A 21,608-nucleotide genomic window follows, 5' to 3' on the forward strand; every position below is an offset into this window, starting at 1 on the left:
TGATCTTTTTAATGGTGTAAGGACAATTTAGCATCATAAGTTGCATCATCGAAAGTCTTGTTCAGGTGACATATTTTTGGGTTTTTGGCAGAGAGCACGTAATGCGATGGTAAATATGAAAATATCTAATTTTGTACTCATGAGGTTTGAAATTGCAAGTTCTCAAGATTTGGAGATTTCACCGCCACTAATGGCAAGAGATAGTTTCCATGCTATCAAGTTATGGTTTTCAATTACCATTCTTTTGCCTTTTATCAGAAGTTGGTATACTTGCTAAGGATTTAGGTTTTATGTCCTTTCCCCATGTGGCACGTTTTTCCTTCATAAGGATGCGAATATGTAAGAGCCCAAAATACCTAAAATCTCAAGTATGATAAAAGTATTATTGAAAAGTGGATAATGGTATTAACATGTGTTCCGTCTTTATAAGTGTTAATGGGTGTTTTATTTGGAGGACCGAAAAAATTATTTGGATATCATGGTTGGACAAAGACCAATGAAAATTCTAGAAGATGGAGGTTTCCTAATAAAACGAGCATCTCCAAGCGAAGATGGGAAGATGATTCCCTGAGGGTTCTAGTTCAGTTTGGTCCTGAGATATGAACCATGGAAGGACCAGTTGCCAACATAAGAGATGAGGTTTCCCAAGAAGGGAAGCTCTAGAAGAAACAAGTTTACAAATTTAAGGATCCTTGCACGATTAGAACTCTGTGAAGTAGGTCTGAAATGTTTATCTTCTTAGCTCAATGATGCCTCCCCTTCTACATCTAACACCTCCTGTGTCGAGATACAAAAGAGTGCATAACAAGGGCTCCCCTACAAATAAGATTTTGAGCATATAGGGTTCCTTTTTTCTAGCTTCAATACTTTCTCAAAAGGAGCTTCGCTTGCTTTCAGAGGTACCACAACTCCAGTGAGTGCAAAATTGGATCTAGGATTCTCTCTTCCTCATGACTTAATCACATGAGCTTGCATTACACGATAGTTGAGATTCAACATTCCATATCCAAGAGTCATGGAACTCAAGTCCTTCTAATATATGAGTAGGTGTGTTGGGTTCCTCCCTAATCTAACCTTTCACCATTGTTGTTGGCCAATAAACTTATTTATGATAAGGTGGGAAATTAATGATGATAGATAAATGATGCAAGTTTGAGGTATTCCAAGGAGAGAACCCCAAGCTACCATTACTAAGAGTTACACATGAAAGCTTAATCAAGTACACAACAAGGAACAAGAGGCCATATGCAACACTTAATAGGTGCAATTATTTAACTTTGCATAAAAATAAAGTGGCATGCTCAACTGCAAGAACTTCTAGGTTGCGACCTTATACAATTTTTTTTATCAAACCAGAGTCCAAGCTCACATCTTCTATCTTCTCCTAAGATCCATATGAACTCCTTTTCCTACATCTAACCAAGATTCTTATATAGCCAACTAAGCCACAAGTCAGCTAGTGAAGTATTTAATTACATTAAAGGTCTAGTCTTGGAAGAGTAAACCAAAACCCAAGCCAAGGACAAAATAAGACCACATGCACTTAAAGATAGGCCTACATAGGAGTTAGGAGTCAGCTCCTAACTATGCAAGACACCACATCATCAAAGGAAACTACGTGAAAAGAAATAGCATGCCTTGCTAGATGAAAACTACAAGAAATAGAGACCATAATAATGACACAAAAATCAAGGAATATGAAACACCAGATGATGCACACTTAGGAAAAGGGTTTAGGATAGGTCCTCGACATGATATCAACTGCAATTAACCTAAAACCAAAAGCAACAATAACTATTTCGTAAAAGATAAACCAATACAAAAAATAAGAAATATTTTTAGTTGATGCAAGATTGCTCAATGACCCAAGATGCTCCTTCATCAATAAAGAATTCTTTTTTCTCAAATGTGTTTCCCTACATACCTGATGCATTTAAGACTATCAAAGAACTGGAGTTATCTTATCAGTCCACAAGCACCTCAAGGAGATAAGTGACACAAATTTGATGGAACAAGTGTGCAAAGATATACATTTACGGATAAGATTTTTCTTTAGGAAATCCCTTTCCTCATTCCCCACTTCTTTTCGTATCAGTTTCATGGCTTTTCAAGTGTAATTCCATCTTCTATAGCTAGTTTTGCAGAATATGGCAGTAGATTTTGTACATCTCAAAAAAAAGGTGGTAGGTGAGTTAGTTAGGTTAAGAAGTTAGTTTCCCACCTAAAGTTGTAGTTAGTTGCCTAAATAAAAAGAATGTCAACTATTCTAGGTTTGTTAAAATTGATGTTTTTATCTTCCATGTCATTGCAACATCATCATTATTAATGAAAGAAGTACCACCTTTTCTTTTTTTGCAATTTGGCTTCCCTGAAGTATTGTCTCACCTAGTACATGTTGGTATTTATAAGTTGTTGTTAGAGTAGAGGAATCTTGTAGTGATTGCTATGGGATTCATTTATCTTTGGAATTGGTGAGACCTTTTTATTTTGTTAATGACATCTTCCTTGGCTTGGATAAATCTAACTGATCTTGTTTACTTCGGTATTGTTTCATTTGCAATACTTATTACTATTAGATTGATTGATTGATCATGTATTTGAGTTACCCTACCATCCAAGCATGTATGGTTGATAATAATGGTGTAGAAGTAGACAATAGTTAGATTAAATCTCTAACCCTGTAGGCTCTTTATTTTATGTTATTTTCTTTTTGTAACCCCTTGGTTCCATCATATGACATTCACCCAACCTAGTTCAAGTGATCCATTGCTATAACAAATATGCATGAAGAATTATTAAAGTCTTTGCCTGCCTTATTATAAATACAATCATCTTCTTATCCAAACTTTCCTATTCCTTTTATGAATGAGACTTAGACTATAGGATCTTGGGAGTCAAGAGTTCCTCTCTCTACTCTTTCAACTGATATTGGCTGAATATTCTACTCTAGTGACAATTCTTACTCTTTTGACAATGCATGAAAAAAGGTTCTATCAACACTTTCTAAACTTCCAAAGCCTCAATGATAATATTAAGATTTTTTTGATAGATTCTTGAGTTTTTAAATTCACCATTTTTTTTTTTAGTATGGTGCTTGTTTTCTAACTTCTATGGATTTGCTGCTAAGATTGTCTCCATAGTTTCTAAGGTTAAAATCATGATAAATTATGTGAAGGAATACTCTAAGCCCATGTTTCCATAAAATTTGGAAATGGATGTGTGGAGACATATTAGAAAACATAAGCATCACCAATTGGAAAGACTATAGTAGGAAAGTGAAAAACTTTGGGATACACTTCTTAAGAAAATGACAAGAATAGTATTTGAAACCAAATTTCTTTTAGAAATAATAAGAAATACTATCAATAATGTTTAAAAACCTATATAAATATAATACATATTTTGGAATTATTGTATTACTTTAGGTCCATTGTGTGCATATTTAACAAAAAAGGATTATTGGGTGTTTTCTTCTTGATAATTTGGGTTCTATAGGATCTATGTCATGCAAGGATACATTTTAATCATTTTTTTCTTCAATTAGTGTGTGAAGTGGTTCACTCAAATAGGTCTCTTCATAAAAATCCAAAAATCCCAACAAGTATCAAACGTTGTGTCAACACATTTTGCATATAGTAGTCACTCTATTCATCGTCATATGGATATATATATGTTTTCAATTAACTTAGCTATTAAATACTTACATTATTTTTCAAGCACTTTAATGTTGATAAATTACTACATGGATTCAACTTTGAGCATATTAGAATTTAAATTATATCAAACAACAAGAAACCTTCTAACAACATGAATTTTTTTCTTTTATTGTCAATATTTTGTTTCAAAAATTTGTCAAATTGGAGATGTCTATTTTCTAATGTCTAGACCAAAGAATTTTAATTTTACTTTGTAGCATTCATCAAATATTCTAACAATACTTTGTAGAATTCATCATCCTTGTTTTCTTGTAAATAATATGGTCTAATGTTTAAAGTGAAAATTGTGAGGCCATGTCAATTATCAATTATATTTTTAATATTGTATACCATTTTGGATTAGGGGTAAAATAGGTTTTCAAGGGGCCCTAAAAGCACTTACAATAGATACTAATGGGGGTCTATAATCCCAAAATAATTGGATGGTTGAGAGGAGTCAAACATCACAAACTAGTAGCCATGTTCAAGTTGTCTCAAAAGTGCACGCACAACAGGCCTAAGCATTACAATCAAATAGACTTTGTGGGGTATCAAAACTCACATTAACACCAACTATAAGACATAGTTTATTCCTTACTAAAAACTCCAAATCAAAACCTAAATAACCACCTATAAGCATAAACATCAATAAGAGATCATGGGCATACACCTCAAGACAAAGGGTTTTAAGAGGCTTCCTTAACCTTGAATATGAAAAAAAGTTTGTGTTTTCTAGGATCACTAAACCTTAGGAGTAGGTTTTCTCAAGGCTCCCATAATCACATTTTCACCATCTCTAAGATGAAACACTAACAATCCACTAGTTCAATGATAAACAAAGGGTTTTTGCAGGAACCCCAAACTTATATGTTCTCAACTAGTTGAAGAGAACTAAGGGTGAAAGCCCCCCAAAACCTTAAATTTGGATTTTTTTGTTAAATCCTAAAACTAGATTGAAGCTCTCAAAGAAGCACCCCACCAGTTCATCCATACCACACTTACAACTCTCCTCTCCACCTTAATAGGAGAGGCATCCACCTCTACATGAGTAGCAATAGAGGAGACTAACCAAAGTAATCTCATAAATAGCATCTACCATGTACTCCAACAATTGTAGTCAATATAAATCCACAAGAACTCTTTCTACAACTATTACGCCACTTCTATAGTCTACCAAGAGCATCATGGGAACATTCCCTAACACAACCACCCATAGATACCCCACTTCAATAGGAGAAACATAGCCTTCAATAAGAGCCTTGTCTAGACACTAAAAAATGGCCAATGGCTAATATTCAATGATATGATTAACATTCCTCTTAATTTATTGAGTAATCTTCATTATTGAACCAATTTGTATCTTCTTGTCATATTTTAATATCAAATTCATCATTTCTCTTGAATTACATAATTAAGTGGCTTTAATTAACTATTTTAACTATCAAAATTTTAATCAATATATCACCAATTATTCATCCATAAAATAATTAAATAACCAATGTCATTTGATTATGCATTCTCTTGTTATAACTAATTAAATAAACCATCATATTTAATTAATGTTCCCTCTTTCTTAGTAATCATCATAAGTATTGCATATTTAAATAAACTTCCATCTCACAATTAAATAAATTATATTTAAAAAAAATAAAATATATTTATTTGAATAAATAAATAATTGTTCCCTCATAAAAAAAAGCAATTATCTATTTATCATTGTAGACACCTTAAATTTGTCCTTTGGACTCTAATATTAATTCTTATTAATATTTGCCCTTAACATTATAGCTAATATTTACTAAATCACCTATATTGTTATATTATTCTATTTATTTAATTAAATAAATTCATTTACCCTTTGTATATAAATTTTATTTAAATACATTTTTTGGGGATTAAAAGGCAATTCTCATATCATTTTATTAATCATATTTTGAATTACAATCGTGCCTTGTTAAAAGTGTGGGCACTGGGGGAACCATGAAGAAAATGACCAACATAGCCGAGGATGAAATGTCCTGACCAAGAAAGTATATATGTCCCAATTCAGATAAGGGGACTTAAGAAGGCATACCTTCTATATACAATGAAATAAAGTTATATAGTGATTTTATAAAAAAGTCACCATCCCTTGCCATCAAGGCTTAAAAGGTATTCCTTTTATTACATAAGCATTTTTGTTGTTGTCTGAAATCATAATAATCCTTGCTACTTTTGAGACTAGGTGGTGCATCAATCTATCCTTAATGCCTCTAGTCCCAAAGAAGGTCCTAAAAAACTTAGACCAAAGGACTAAGATCTTTTTTTTTTTTTTGGCTCAAATGGATTAATATCTTCATTAGAATACTTATTATTTTTATATTGAAAAAGTATAATCAACAACACAGAGAACTTTTAGTATGACCATAGACCAACCCTCATTAAGTTACAAAAATGGAGGGAGGTGTCTTAACCATCTAGGGACTTAGCCCAAGAGGAACTGCACATTTTATTTTTTTACATGAGCATCCAAAATAACACTAGATTCAAAAAGATCAACATAGATAAAAAAGGAGAATATTCTAAGATTTCTAATAACCATGATCTAGCTAAATAATAGTATCAACAGGTGTTATTATAGAGAAAACACATGTATTTGCCCCTCTATCACTTATGTTCTCTTCACAGTGATGTATGCATTTAGGATTACCTCCACCAGGATCCAAATGATAATTCTCCAAAAGGCTGCTAAGCTCATCAATCTCTGCTTGTGTAAGAAAACTTTGATATATATCAATATAATGTACTGCCTTAACTTCATCTTTGTAAATTTGTAGAACTCCATCATGCATTGGCTTCATGAATCTGGACTTTGGAATCTCTAGGCATAAGGACACCTATGACATAATGGAAAAATGTATGAGTTTAAGGTTAAACTCAATAGGGCACCTTCTAACATTTTTAAATATCTCTTTATTCCTTTCCATCCAAAGAAACCACAATATTTCACTAGTAAGAGAAAACCAAAATCTGTTAAAAGATAAGTCAAAAGATATCACATAAGTAGCCAAAATTTCACACCAAGAGAAATCAATACTATTCTTCCAATTAATTGGAGACCTAAAGAAAATGACCCAAACTTTATTTGCATAAATACACTCAAAGAAAACATGCTCAAAACTCTCAGGCTTATTACACAACTTGCAAGTCACAAACTCAACATTAATGGAAGTTAGTACTGACCCAACAACAAGCTTCTTAATCAATAACAACTATCTAAGATGAATAACCTTAGACTCATAGGGACCCTTCCAAAAATAATCAAAGGAAAAATACAAGTTTGAGAAAGGACAGTCAAGACCCCAACATTTAACTATCCACAAAAACACAGAGTGATCATTTTTAAACATTCCATAAATATGTTTAGTAGAAGTATTATCAATGATAATACCATCCTTCCATTTTATATATCTGATAAAAGTATCACCATTCATGATTTTCCCAACTTTCTCCTTGCTTATCACTTTGGACAAAAAAGTATATGTCTTCTTTTGAGATTTGGGGATACCAAACTTACTGGATATCTCATCCCATGACCTGAGATTGTTATTCACCATTAAATCATTAATTAGATAAATTCCTTTATCATTCCAATTTTTTGCAGAACAACTCTGAGTAAGAGCAAGAGGTTTATTATTCAAACACAATCCCCACTAGATTGATTTGTCAGCAACAATATATTTAGGAGGTTCCCCATTAGCATTCCTATGGGAGATGAAATCCCTCACTCATAACCATGCAAACCATAGGGAGTTGAACAATTTAGACCCAAAAGTCTTCATCTTAAAATCTCCCGTAATAATGTCCCAAAATGGAATGTTAGCCTAGTGTTTACCTTTCTTAATCAGTGACTGTTCAACATTGTTTTTCACAAGAATCTTCCAAGGTTCATTCCTCCAAAAAGCTTTGTATATCCATTTAGCTTCAAGAGCAAGCCCTTGTATTATAATTTCTTTTATCCCTAGGTCCCTAATTGCTTAGAGAGGTCTTTTTTTGGATCTCAAACCATCCAACCACATAAAATCTTTGAGAATTTTTTCAAGCATACCAAACTAAGATTTAGTAAACAACCAAGTCAAAGCAAAATAAATATGATGAGAAGAAAGGACACTCTACACAACCTAAGCTCTCCCAACCAATGAAAGGGAATTGGCTTTCCATCTAATATGTTTTCTATTGATCTTGTGGAACATCCACTCCCACATATCAAAAGAAAGAGGACTCTAAAGAAAATGGGATACTCAAATATCTAGTAATGATTTTAGCCCTATTCCATTTCCAACCCATCTTGAGTAACCAACTAGGAGGTATCTCCATCCATCCTATAACATATGAAATGTGGGGGGCCACTTTGGCTCCAAAAACAATGTAGAAAAAATAAGGCTATTGAGAGCCAAAGAGAAGTTATCTTCAGACAGTTCCAAATAGAGAGTAGTGTCATCCACAAACTAAGCATTAATCAATTCCTTTGAATCAGGGAGAGTAATACACTTAATAGGAGGCCCCAAAGAGGAATCCCTTAGTATGTAAATGAGAGCATCAACAACAATTAGAAATAAGGAGGGTGCAATAGGGCAACCTTGTCTGATAGACCTTTGAAGAACAATAGGGTCTGATAATTCCCCATTCACATCAATAATAGTAGAAGAATCCTGAAACATAATTTCAATCCATTTGTAGAAATAAGGAGGAAATCCAAAAGCTTTCAACATTCTAATGACAAAGGGCCACTCAACTCTGTCATGCCTTCTTAAAATCAAGAAGAATCATAGCCACATCCTGCCCACTATCCTTTGCCCAATTCATAACTTCCCAACTAGTGATAAGGTTCTCCAAAATATATCTTCCCTTTATGAAAAAAATTTGAGTGACTAAAATAATATTCTTTGTAATCTTTGCAATTCTTCTAACCAACACTTTAGCAGTAATTTTATAAGATAAATTAAGCAAGGTAATAGGCCTCCAATTCTTAACTAGGGATCTATCCCCAACTTTATATAGCAATTTAATGAGCCCTCTATTCACTGTGCTTCCCAGAGAAGCATACTCAAAAGTAAAATCTCTTCCCCAATTCATTCTATACTATCTTTATAAAATTCAATAGGTAGCCCATCTAGTCCTAGGGACTTGTCATTAGCCATAGTGTTGATGGCCTCTTGAATCTCCTCTAATGAGATGCTTCTATTAAGCTTATAACTTTCAATTTCAAAAACCTTCTTAGAGATCATCTTCAAGCAATCATTCAACTCTTTTTGCTGATCTTGACCAAACTCTGAAGAAAACAATTCATAATAGAAATTGAAAAAAGCCTCTCCAATCACCTTTGGGTCATTAGTTCTACCACCCTCCACTTGAATATTTCTATCATTTTTTCCTTTTATTTAGCCCTAATGATATTTATAAAAAAATTTGGATCCTATATCTTCCTCTCTTAACTAGTTCATTTTTGCCAGAATCCTTTGCTCGTGGATCTTATATCTTTGAAGAAAACCTAATTGATGCTTGATAAAGATCAATTCATGAAGAAGAAACAAGTCATCCTATTTATTCTGAAGTGCATACTCTACTTCATTTAGTTTGGTTTGAAGATTATTATCTTCCTCATTTCTATCCTCAGTCACTTTCTTTCCAATAATCTAATACATTTTCCTCCAAGTTTCCACTAATTGGCACCATTGTTTAATTGGCCTCTAAGACTAATTAGACATTTTTGACAAGAATATCACCATTCTAATAGCCTCTTTTTTTTTAGGATCCTTGAGCAATGAAGTATTTAACTTAAATACTTTGCATCTATCATTCTCATTACTTACATTTTCATCCTTGTTTATTAGGATCCCCATAGAAATAGGAGAGTGATTTGTCATTGCAACAGGTGAAATAATTATTGGAGAGTGACCCTCCTAATATTGAAAGGAGATAATAATAAGATCCACAGTATACCTCATGCAATCTGCAGAAGGCTCTGGCATGACCTCCTTGATTATTGCACCAAGTGAACCAAATGTCTTTGAAGTTCTCCCTATTATTTTCTAGAAGATCTATCAAATTAAAACATCTTTTGAATTTTAACCAAAAGTATTGTTCATCATCTTTCCATGAGTGTTTCAAACCACCTTGTTTATCAAAACCGAATTCCATCGTATTAAAGTCTCCTGCAAAAATCTAGTATGCTTTAGGCAAATTAGATGAGCACCAATCCTATAACTTAGCTCTTTCTCTATAATCATTTGGAGCATAAATATTACATACCCCAATTAAATCCTCATCATGCTTGAAAGTCACCCAAAGTGCTCTTTGACATGGTGAACAACCATGCTGAAAGATGGAGTCAGCCCATTTGGGGCCAATTAAAATGGCCACTCCACCTTTACCTTTTTCATGTTCAGAATGAAAAGCTATGGCTTTGTCCCATAGAAATTTTCTCATACAAGATGCTTGAAAACCATCAACTTTAATTTCTAATAGACATATAATATCCTTGTCTTGAAACTTATTACACCATTTCCTAACAATATATTTCCTGTCTACCATTTCAAGTCCTCTAACATTCCAACTGCAAATATTGATCATCATGAGGGGGATTATTTAGAGGGAGACTTTGGAGCATTATAAAGTCTATTTAGACAATTTGGGATAACATTCTTGCTACCATCACTACTAGACATAGATCTCTTCTCAAATCTTTTTTTTAACAAGTTCAGTGAATTGTCGCTGCCCCCCCGAGTTTACATTTAAAGTCTTTTGAATCACAAGTGAGGGAATACTAACCTCCTTAGGTTTAACAAAGTACTTCTAATAACCTATGCCTTCTCACTAATGGATCTGATGGCAAGTTGTTGAGCATTCAATCTGGTAGGGATCTCACCAAGGCTAGTCTTGGTAGAAATAACTAGAGAAGCCACAATGAGGGTCATGGGAAGAACTTCATCAGAAATATGTCTAGCATGTATGGACAAAATCACCTAAAACTCTCTATTATATAGAAGAGTATCTAAAGAAAAAAACCCACCACAATCTATTGAGTAAGCCTCAAAAGGAATCTTTGAGGGCAAAGAGTGATTAGAATTGTAACTATCCATATTTTCTTTCAGGGTAGGTGGTAAACCATCCTTAGTCACAGCCTCATCATCAACCATCTTCAGAACTAGTTCTTTAACACTATTAACATTCACTTTAGCTTTATCAAAATTCATTTTAAGAGCTAGACAATTTTTCTTTATATGTCCATTAAGCTTACAATGAAAACAAGCATGTAAATTACCTAATAGAGAGACTTCCCAATAGAAGTTTTCTCCTTCTAGGTCTAGAGAAATACTATTAGAAAAAACCACATTGGGATCAAGGTCCACAAGAATACAAGCATTCAAATGGGGGAGAGTAACTTTATATTCTTCAATCTACAAAACAAAACCTGAAGGACTCAAGATATGCGAAATAAAGGGCCAAAATTTAGCTTGGAGATTTTTAATTTCCACCCGATTTAGCATGAATATTTTAATAAAATTTTCAAAATTCCCATTTGTTGACCATGCATATGCTCTAAATAGAGAATGAACAACATTGCAAAACTCTTTTTTTAGGATTCTCTCTTGCATATTATGATTTTTTTTTAAATAACAAAGAACCATTTTTGAAGCATTTTGCAAAAACTAACATGTAAGCTAAATTTCTTTCCCAAACTACATTTAACCAGTCATCAAGAAATTTATGCGAAGGTAAAGCATTAACATCTAAGCAAACAAAGAAAATAGTAATATTTCTTAATGGACTCTACTCTACTCTAACTGCTTTAAACCATATCTTCATTGGGAGACAAGGTTAGGGTTTTCAAACTATAAAAAAGATTCATACCATCTCCTTCTTTAGAAGTAGCTTTGCCACCATCTCTGGCATCCCATCTATCTCCATGCACTATAGATCTTCCCACTCCACTAGAACACTCTACACTACATTCTTTTCAAACTTCCTCTCAAAACAAGTCAATGTGGGACATACTAGAACTGAAATATCAGTAAGAAAAACCTTATAAGAAGGCTTCTCAATCTTCTTCTTAGGGCCTATATTTCTAATGATACTTTCATCAATGCCATTCTTTCCATCATTACCAAAAATCCATAAGTTTATCATTACTTGAAGTGTTTTCCTCTGCCTCTTTATCAACATTAACACACATTATATCCTCACCCAACGGTTCACTAATCGTATCATCATCATTATCATCCATCTACTCTGAGTCACATGCACAAGCCAATGAAAGAGTTGAACAACCTAAACAAATTGGCACAAAAGAAAATCAAGACAAGACCTAATGGAAAGGGCAAAAAACATGAAAAACAACTTAAGAAACAAGCCCACAGAATGACATGATAATAAAAAACAAAATGAAGGGAAAAATACAACAATGAGACACAAGGCTTCCAAGGCTAGCCAACAACACCACACTAATTTAGATGAGTTGGATCCATATGGAGTTGCAGACCGCCTCTCTCCTCTTCCCTAATATCTTCATTAGAATAATTATTTGAGAAAAGAAAGGTTAATTTATATAACCAAGAAAATTATTTCACCAATGAATATCCATTCTGAGCTTTAATTAGAAGCAACATGTTAGCCTAATTCTCCTTTGTAAGCTATAAATTCTACTAGGAAAAATAATATATGCAATTTTACGATGCATAACCTATGTAAAAAAAAACTAAAAAAGCAACAAAAGGGTGAGTGAGTAGTTGAGTTGGTGTGAGAAGTCACAAGGCATTATATCAGGCTAATGATCTCGATGTTGGTCCTAAAGATGTGGTAGTTTGGAAAAAATCTCCTACGGAATGGTGGAAATGCAACTTTGATGGGGCTTCAAAAGGTAACCGAGGACCTTCAGGCGCAAGTTTTATCATTAGAGATGACTTGGGAGACATAATTATACTTGAAGGCAAAAGACTAAGGGGTGGTATAAATAATGTGGTAGAATCAAAGGTATCTCTTTTAGCCATTAGGACCTCCAAGAAACTAGGAGCAAATAAACTTCATGTGGAAGGGGATTCCATCATCATTATCAATGTAGTTTTAAAAGTCTCATTGGATGCTTGGCATCTCCAAAACTACAACCTTAACATCCAACAAGAGCTAGCAACTATGGAGGATTTTAAATGACTTACATCCAATAAGAAGGAAATCAAGAAACAAACTAAATGTCCAATTGGGCTCTAAATTTGAGCATTAATGAAGTGGTGATTGAAGATTTCATAAAGATTGATTTACTTAAGGAGGATGAAATTTTCGTAATGTTTTAGATTATAGTAAAAGTAAGTTTTGAAGGGACCTGAAACCCTTTACAAATAACTAAAGATAAACATTGAAAGCACTACCAGGTTTTACAAGGACTTGAAACCTAAAGTTAAAAAATATCCAAACCAGGTTTTATAGGGACTCAAAACCCTTTACAAAAAACTAAAGATAAACATTTAAAGCACTACCAAGTTTTACAAGGACCTGAAATCTAAAGTTAAAAAACATCCAAACTAGGTTTTACAGGGACCTGAAGCCAAGAGTTTAAACCAAACAAAATAAACATGTTTTACAAGGACCTGGAACCTTGAGTTTTAAACAAATGGGAAAGCAAGAGGAAAAAACCAAAAAAACCACTCCAACTAGAAACTAGCACACTCGATCCACAACCCATACCTATAGTAGCTCCTTGATTATATTTACCACATCTTTACCTACTTCCACAGTACTTTGGATGATATCAGCGGGTGAAGGAATAGGAGGCCCAAGAGCTTGAGCAACCTTTTGCCTTGTGCTCTGCCTTGTTCTTTACTAGGCCCACTAGGACTTCCCACTCCAGTATTACTAGGTGACATAATTTCTTCATTGCTTTTCCTTCTTAGACTGGCTGCTGCATCACAAAGACAAGAAGTAACCTATTCCATTTTTAGACCACTTTCCTTTATTAGTTGATGAAGCTCCTATTCGTAATCTTTAAGCTTATCAGGAATGTTACTGATATGCACTTCCAACTGAGTAATCTTAGCCTGTTTAGCATCCAAATCTCTCTGCATTATCCTCATTTTCTTTTTGAGAGCCATTAATTCATTATACATCCACAAATCATCCTAAAGAGAAGTCTCTGCCTTGAGCTTTGCAGTGCGAAGAAAGGAGAGCTTAGCATCATCCCTCCCATCATCCACATTAATGGGTTGTGAGGAAGTAACGGTATTAATCTGGGTACAATGTTTATGTTCATAGTCTTTGTCCTTTCCTCATTCACCCCTTTACTTTGGCTATTATCCTTACCAATAGGGTCTTTGTCTTCATTCTCCTTTCTTGTTTCCTCCTCCATTTTCTCCTCATTGGCATAATGTGAAGGGTGATCACTCAGTTTATCTTCCTCCTCCTTGTGGGCATCTGACCCTATATTTATATCATGACTTCCCTCCACATAATCTTTACTAGTAGACACCACTTTACTTCTTGAGTAACCATCCAAGTTAGAGCTAAAATCCCCCATTTCTGTTTTCTCATCATTGTCTGTATCCTTCTTTTCATTATTGTCAGAATTCTTGAACTCCATGATTTCCTCAACATGTTTCTTAGCCCTTTCTTGTTTTGAAACCTCTTAGTTAACACTTGCCCCTACTTCAACCTTAATTCTCTTAGGGTGGGTCTCACTTCTAGTCCCTTTCCTTTTCTTATAGAATGAAGAGGGCTTTATAGCCTTACTTTTACAATAGTTTTCAATAAGTAAAATTAAACCTTCATGCAACATGGGATGAGACTTTTTTTTTCTATGTATATAAAGGCTAAGAACCAGAGAGCATTTCAGAAAAAATGGGAAGGAAATCCTATCTTTGTGCCTAAAATGATTTAGGAAAATAGAGTGAAATTTATGGACCCTTTTAGCCCTACCATCAAGAATAAAATACTCACATATACAAGACAACACATCCCTCCAGATCACTTTAATTTATTTCAGTTCATAGAAATCCCCATTTTTCTCCAGATTCTTCTCTTTGGCTTTTATCTTTGCAAATTTCTTGAAGGTTGCATTAGAAATGCTAGTCTCCTTACTGAATTTCAACCCTTCATTTGGAAGCCATGTAACCTCAACAATAAAATCTTCAGTCAAATTCACCATGACCCCATGCAAAGTTACCCTGTCTTCAAACCAGTTTTTGAAGAACGCTTCCATAATATGAGGTTTATAACCATGGAGACACTCTAGATAAGTCGTCACATTGCCTTTTTGCAAAATTTTCCATACAAAATTCTTGGCCTTCCAAGCCTTGCAATTTCTCAGCTCTTGCTTCCTTAGTTCCTTGCCCATCTCGAAAACTTGAAAATCTCTGTAGAAGACTAGAGTAGCACAACCCAGAAAATGAAGTAAAGTTTTAAATATTATCAACGAGCTAATAACTATACTTACATGCCAAGCACAAATCATAATAGCTCTCTGGTACTTCCTTGGGAATCTCAATCTGTCCTCCATAAATCCACCACTCTTCTTCATAAATTTTCCAATCTTAGAAAATCCTTCCTTCTCTCACGCGTGTCCTGTCATTATTAACAATCATCGCCAACTCCACACTCTTGCTTAGATCAGCATGCCACCTCAACTTACTTTCCTGATAGACAGCTTGGTTAGCAATACAATGGGCAAAAAAATTTCCCTCTTGAAAAATATGGGAAAATATAACATTATCAAATTTCTTCATTAAATTTTTGATTTTCATTAAAGTAGCTTCAATAGACCAAGTGATTGGGCTCTTGTTATTGAGCATATTAATGATATTTAGTGAATATCCTTTCACCCAAAGGTTCTTATAACCAGTTTCCATAGCCAGGCTCATAGTATATAGCGTTGTCATTGCCTCAACTTTAGGGCTAGTAGAGATCCCAATATGAGTATCAATAACATCAACAATTCTACAAGTATCATCCCTCACCACCCCTCCACAACTAGCTTTGTCAGGACTACCTTTAGCAGCATCGTCAAAGTTTCCTTTAATCCATCCCATAGGTGGAGATGTCCATTTGACATTCTCTCTTTGATCATCTATCTTAATTTTAAAGCCTTTAGTTTGCATAGGATTATTAATTTGGAATTCATCTCTTAATTTTCCATGAGAATTGAAGTTTTCCTTGATAGCTCTGATTATGTTATGACCAAGAACCCACTCAGGCATTTCTTTGTCTCTAAATATTCTATTATATTTTTCTTTCCAAATTCCCCACCAGATATGGGGTAGGATAATTTGCCACAAAAAACTAGTATTGCCCTCCTTAGACGGACAAGTCCAACTCTGGAAGTAATGATCAATTTTGTTGTGTTTTGATTAAGTAAAAACAAGTTTTAAAGGACCCAAAACCTTTTACAAAGTAACCAAAAGTCTAGAGAAAAAACATAAAGATACCATCTAAGTCTAAAATCATAGTTTATTAAAAAATTGGCCTTCATAAAGAGCATAGAAAAATAGGAAAACAAGAGGCCAACCAAAAATAGAGCTGAAAAGACAGTAAAGGAACAACAAAAAGTCAGCACCTGAACAACTACATAGTCTTCAACATGTCAGCAGCCTGGTCTACCAAGATGTGTATATTCTCCATAGTGGCCTTTACTTCATCCATCTTGTTCTTCTCCTCATTCTTCTTAGAGTGAGCCTGAGTGCATTTACTAGGTCCCTAGTTCTCAGCAACAATAGGGGAATCCTGTCCTTTATCTTGCTCATGATTATTAAGGAGACTGCTCACATTATTTGCCATATTCTTTAAAGCATTACTATTATTATCAACCATCTTCTTTATCATCTTTTCCATATTATTCACCTTTGCCTCCAAGCTTGTCACCTTCTTTGAATTATCCCTATTAGCCTTCTTCAACACCTTGTTTTTGGCTTCAATCTATGGAATATTTTTCATAAGGTCTTTAACCTCTTCAACATTTCTAATAACCTCTGAAAACCTATCAATATGTTGACCTAAAGTGTGCTCCCCTCTGGCTTTTTTACTAACCTGCTCCACTTCCTTAGTAATAAACTGCATTTGTTGTTTCAAATTTCCAACATCCTGTAGAATAGTCCCACGACTTCCTAAGGGTCCTTTAGTAATGTCAACCTCACCCTTCTCCTTGTTGAAATTCAAAATTTTCCCTTGATACCTAAAATCCTCTTTTTTCTAGTGCTACCTTCTTCATATGATTCTCAACCCCCTCCTCCTTAGACCTCATCAATTTTTTCTTTCTCTCCATTCCATGAGCAAGAATTTCATCATCTGATGGGGTCAAAACCTTATCATCCTTGTGACCCTTAATATCCAACCCCTTTCCACTGCTCCCCTTCTTTTGGTAACCTCTCCTCTTTTCCTCACCCAAGTCGCTGCCACAATCAAAGTCATTTACCTCAAATTTCCTCTTCTTCTTCTGAGAGCTGCACTCAATACCCCCTTTCAAACTCCTATTTCTCCCCTCTACTTCATCCTTAATGCCCTTATCATATCATTTCTCTGAAATGCTACCCTCCATTTCATACTCCACTCCTTTCAGACTACCCCTAAGTTTTTTAGCCTTTTTGGATTTTAAAACATTCATAATAAGAACCATAAGTCCCTCATGACACACATGTTCCCCATTCAAGTCATTTTGAATTGCCTGAATAGAGAAACCCAATGACTACCTCAAATAAAAGGGGAAATTGATCCTTATCCCATGCCTAAAGTGGTTAGCTAACATAAAGTGGTAACCATAAAGCTTTATGAATCGGCCATCCAGAGTAAGGTATTCCATGATAAAAAATAACATGAATCTCCAAGGTTGAGAAATAAAGGCAGGGTTGAAATAAGAGTTACCAATTTTCACCAGTCGATTTTTCTCTTTTGTTGAATCCACAAATTCATCAATAGCCCTATCAGACAACTTCCTATCTCAATAGAAGTTGATGCCTTCCATATCTAGCCTCGTCGCTTCCGTAATCACCTCTTTTGTTACCTCCATTCTCTGATTTCTGACAAGGATATAACCATCCCTCCATGTTTGAATAAATTTCTATGTAATGACAAGATTATTACCTTTGAGCCTTTCCATGTAGCCCATGAAATTCCCACTCATCAATATGTCCCATACTTCCTCTTTCTTCTTCCACTCCTTGCAAATCGTGGGTTCCACTCTCTTCCTTTTCCCTCCCATTTTCTTCCCTTCAATGTCGCCAAAAAGATTTCTTAGAAAAACCCTATGTAGACTGTTAGCAAAATGAATTTTGTAGTCGAATTATAGAATGGTATTACCAACCCATAATCCATGTGTAATAAAGCTGGGAATTCTAAAAATCATAATTGCAAATCTCTGACATCGTGATCATTAAAACATCTCTACCTACAACTCACTTTATCATAATCGATAACTTGGCAACCTTCTGTGGGTAAAGGATTATTATAGTCCCAAGTAACTTTATGATCACTTAAATAGGCCATGTTGGCTGCCCAATCAGGAACACGGTTTGCTTCCCTAAAATTATGGGTAACAACACATTTATCAAAAGAATTTATAATGTTAATAGCCTGAAAAATAATATTGCCAATAGTCCAAGAAGGCGTAGTAATTTTATTAAGACAATTGATGATATTAAGTGAGTCTCCTTCCACCCAAACCTTCCTCAAATTCAAATTCTTAGCATAGATAAGACGATGAAGGGTGGCACAAGATTTAGCCACATGATTAGTTTGAATACCAATAGGTATGGCCATACATCCCACTTTCTCACCAAAAACTATACCAAAACCAACAATACCCGGATTCCCTTTAGAGGCCCTGTCAAAATTTATCTTGTACCAATTCTTTGGTGGGCTATCCCATCTAGCATTATCCCTTAGATTAGGATCTAGCATTATCCCTCAGATTAGGGGTCTTTACACAAGCTTGTAAGGTTCCAATTTTGGATCGCCCTATCTTCCCATTCATTTTGAGGTTACTAGCCAGAACCATTGGCTTTAATATTTGCTATAATTAAAGCCTTAACTTTATAGAAGACTTGATCAATAGTAGACTCCACATCTCTAAAGATCCTATCATTATGCTCCTTCCATATCTCCAAACAAAGGTAAGGAAGAATAAAATCCCACAATCTTAAGATCAAAACATTCTTGGAAGGCGAAATCCAACTAGTGAAAAGCATTTGGATAGTGGCTAGAAAGACCCAGACCATATTCAATAGGTCACACACCTTATCCCAGAGTCTTTTGGTAAAGAGAAATGCAAAGTAATATGGTTGACCAATTCACAATCATTCTTGCAGATAACACACCTATTAGTAATAATGAATCCTATCTTCACTAAATTGTCAACAGTCAAGATCTTATCCTACAAAAGAATCCAAAATAAAATATTGATTTTAGGTGTCATACCTTTCACCCAAGCCTTAGCCCAACATGGTTCATGGTCCACAACAAAAGAATTAGCATAGGCCGAGGAGATAGAGAACAGTCCACTAGAATCAAACTTCCATATCAGATCATCCTCTTTTTTATTCAAAAAGACAACATTTACACACTTGTTAAGGTCAACCAAGTTGTCATTCACCCTTTTGAGGTCCAACCACATATCATTCTTCCAATAATCCACCACAAAAATACCAATAAGATTCTTACATTGCTCCATATGGTTGTTCCATATTGGATCCACACAAAGTGGGTGATGCAAGATCCAAGTGTCTTCTCAAAAAAGAACTATCCTTCCATTGCCCACCTTCCATCTAACCCCTTTCTTTATTATGTGTTTATATTTTTAAACATTTTTCCAGATCATGGATCCCCCTTGCACCAAATAATTATGAAGGAATTGATTAAAATTATTATTCTCCTTGTTATATTTGTCAACTCAAATGTTCCTCCATTCCCCTTCCTCCTTATACCATCTCCATAATAATTTAGCCAATAAGAATTCATTCATTGTTGTAACTCTTATCAATCCAAGTCCTCCCTTATTAAGGGGCATGAAGACTTTCTCCCAAGCAATTAGAGGTAACCTTTTTTAATCTTCGTTCCTTTCCATAAGAAGAGCTTCTGAATTTTTTCAATAGCAAGAGAAAACTTTCGAGGGATTTTAAAAATACTCAAAGCATAAAGTGAAACACTCTAAAGGATAGATTTCAAAACAATAATCTTTCTAGCCTAACTAAGTAGTTAACCTTTCCAACCATCAAGCTTCATGTGAATTTTATCAATCAACGAACTCCAAAAACTTTCCAGGGGGTCCAAACATAGAGATAGTCCCAAATAAGAGCCAGGAAGAGAACCAATTTTACCGCCAATAATACTTTTGATTTTATTTTGCCTTACCTCATTGACATTAATGAAATAAATCAAACTTTTATTCCAATTAATAACTTGTCCTGAGGCTCACCCATAATCCTCCAAGGCTAATTTAATATTCCTTGCATTTCTAACCGAGGCCTCTCCCATCACAATAGAGTCATCAACAAATTATTGATGAGAGCAAATCATAGCATAATAGGATGGATAAAGGCCCACAAACTCCCCCCTCACCATATTTTTCACAAATCTCCCCAAGCATTCAGCCAAAAGAATAAAGAGAATAGGAGAGATCGGGTCCCCCTATCTGAGACTTCTAGAAGCCTTGAAGAAAGGGGTAGGAGATCCATTAACAAGTACTAAAAAAGAGGCAGGAGAAACCAACATAAAGATTAAATCCCTAAATCTCTTATTAAACCCAAATGCTTCAAGACCTTGAAGAATTAAAGTCCAATCCACTCTATCATATGCTTTAGAAAGGTCCAGCTTAAGAAGAAACCCTTCTTTCTTAGACACCAAAAGATAATGAATATTTTCATGAACTGTAATGATGGAATCCAAAATCTACTTGCTGGGGACAAACCCATTTTGCTGTCTAGAAATAACAGAAGGAAGAAGAGGCAGAATTCTAAGGGTGAACACTTTAGAAATAACCTTGTAAAAGGAATTAAAAAGGCTAATAGGCTAGAACTAATCCAAACTATTTGCTCCCGGCTTCTTCGAGATAAGAGCAATGAAGGTACTATTCACTTCTTTGAGAATATTTCTAGATCCAAAGAACTCCTTAACCCCATTACAGACATCAAAACCAATGATATTCCATTACTTGTGAAAAAACAAGAAAGGGAACCCATCAGGCCCTGGCGCTTTATCTCCATCAAAAGAGAAGACATCCTTAGAAATCTCTTCATAAGAAGGGATGGAGGTAAGATATTTATTATGATCTTTAGAGATGCAATTAGGAATGCAATCAAGAAACAAATTCTTCTTAGCCACATCCAAATTGGGTTCGCCTTGAAGTAAATTGCTAAAAAACTCCATTGCATCCCTTTTAGTAGTCTCCTCATTCTCAATGAGTCACTTTGCTATACTGAGTCTAGAAATTCTGTTAGCCATCCTATGCTTCAAATTAGTCAAATGAAAAAACTTAGTATTCCGATATCCTTCCTTTAATTGTTTTTTCTAGATCGATGCCTCCAATACATCTCCTCCTTGGTAATGATGTCATGAATCTCCACTAGTTTAACACTTTCCTCCTCCCTAGAGATAGCCTCATATCCATCAACCTAAATTCTATCATGTATTTCTTTTAATTCCTCCATAATCTTCCTTTTATTTTCAAAAATATTGCCAATGGTTTCTTTGTTCCATTTTTAAAATTTTTTTCTTGACATTTTTCAATTTAGCTGCAACTTGGAACATAGCTGTACCTTCCACCATTATACCCCACCACTCCTTTATGAGACTCTCTCGTTCTGGGTGAAGAGTCCACATTTTTTCAAATCTGAATGGGAAGTTTCTCTTATAGTTTAGCATATCAACCACTAAGAAAATAGGATAATGGTCCAAACCCAATTG

The sequence above is a fragment of the Cupressus sempervirens genome, chromosome 8, assembly GCF_028749045.1.
Source record: "Cupressus sempervirens isolate cs-2001-9-10 chromosome 8, ASM2874904v1, whole genome shotgun sequence".
Taxonomy (NCBI): domain Eukaryota; kingdom Viridiplantae; phylum Streptophyta; class Pinopsida; order Cupressales; family Cupressaceae; genus Cupressus; species Cupressus sempervirens.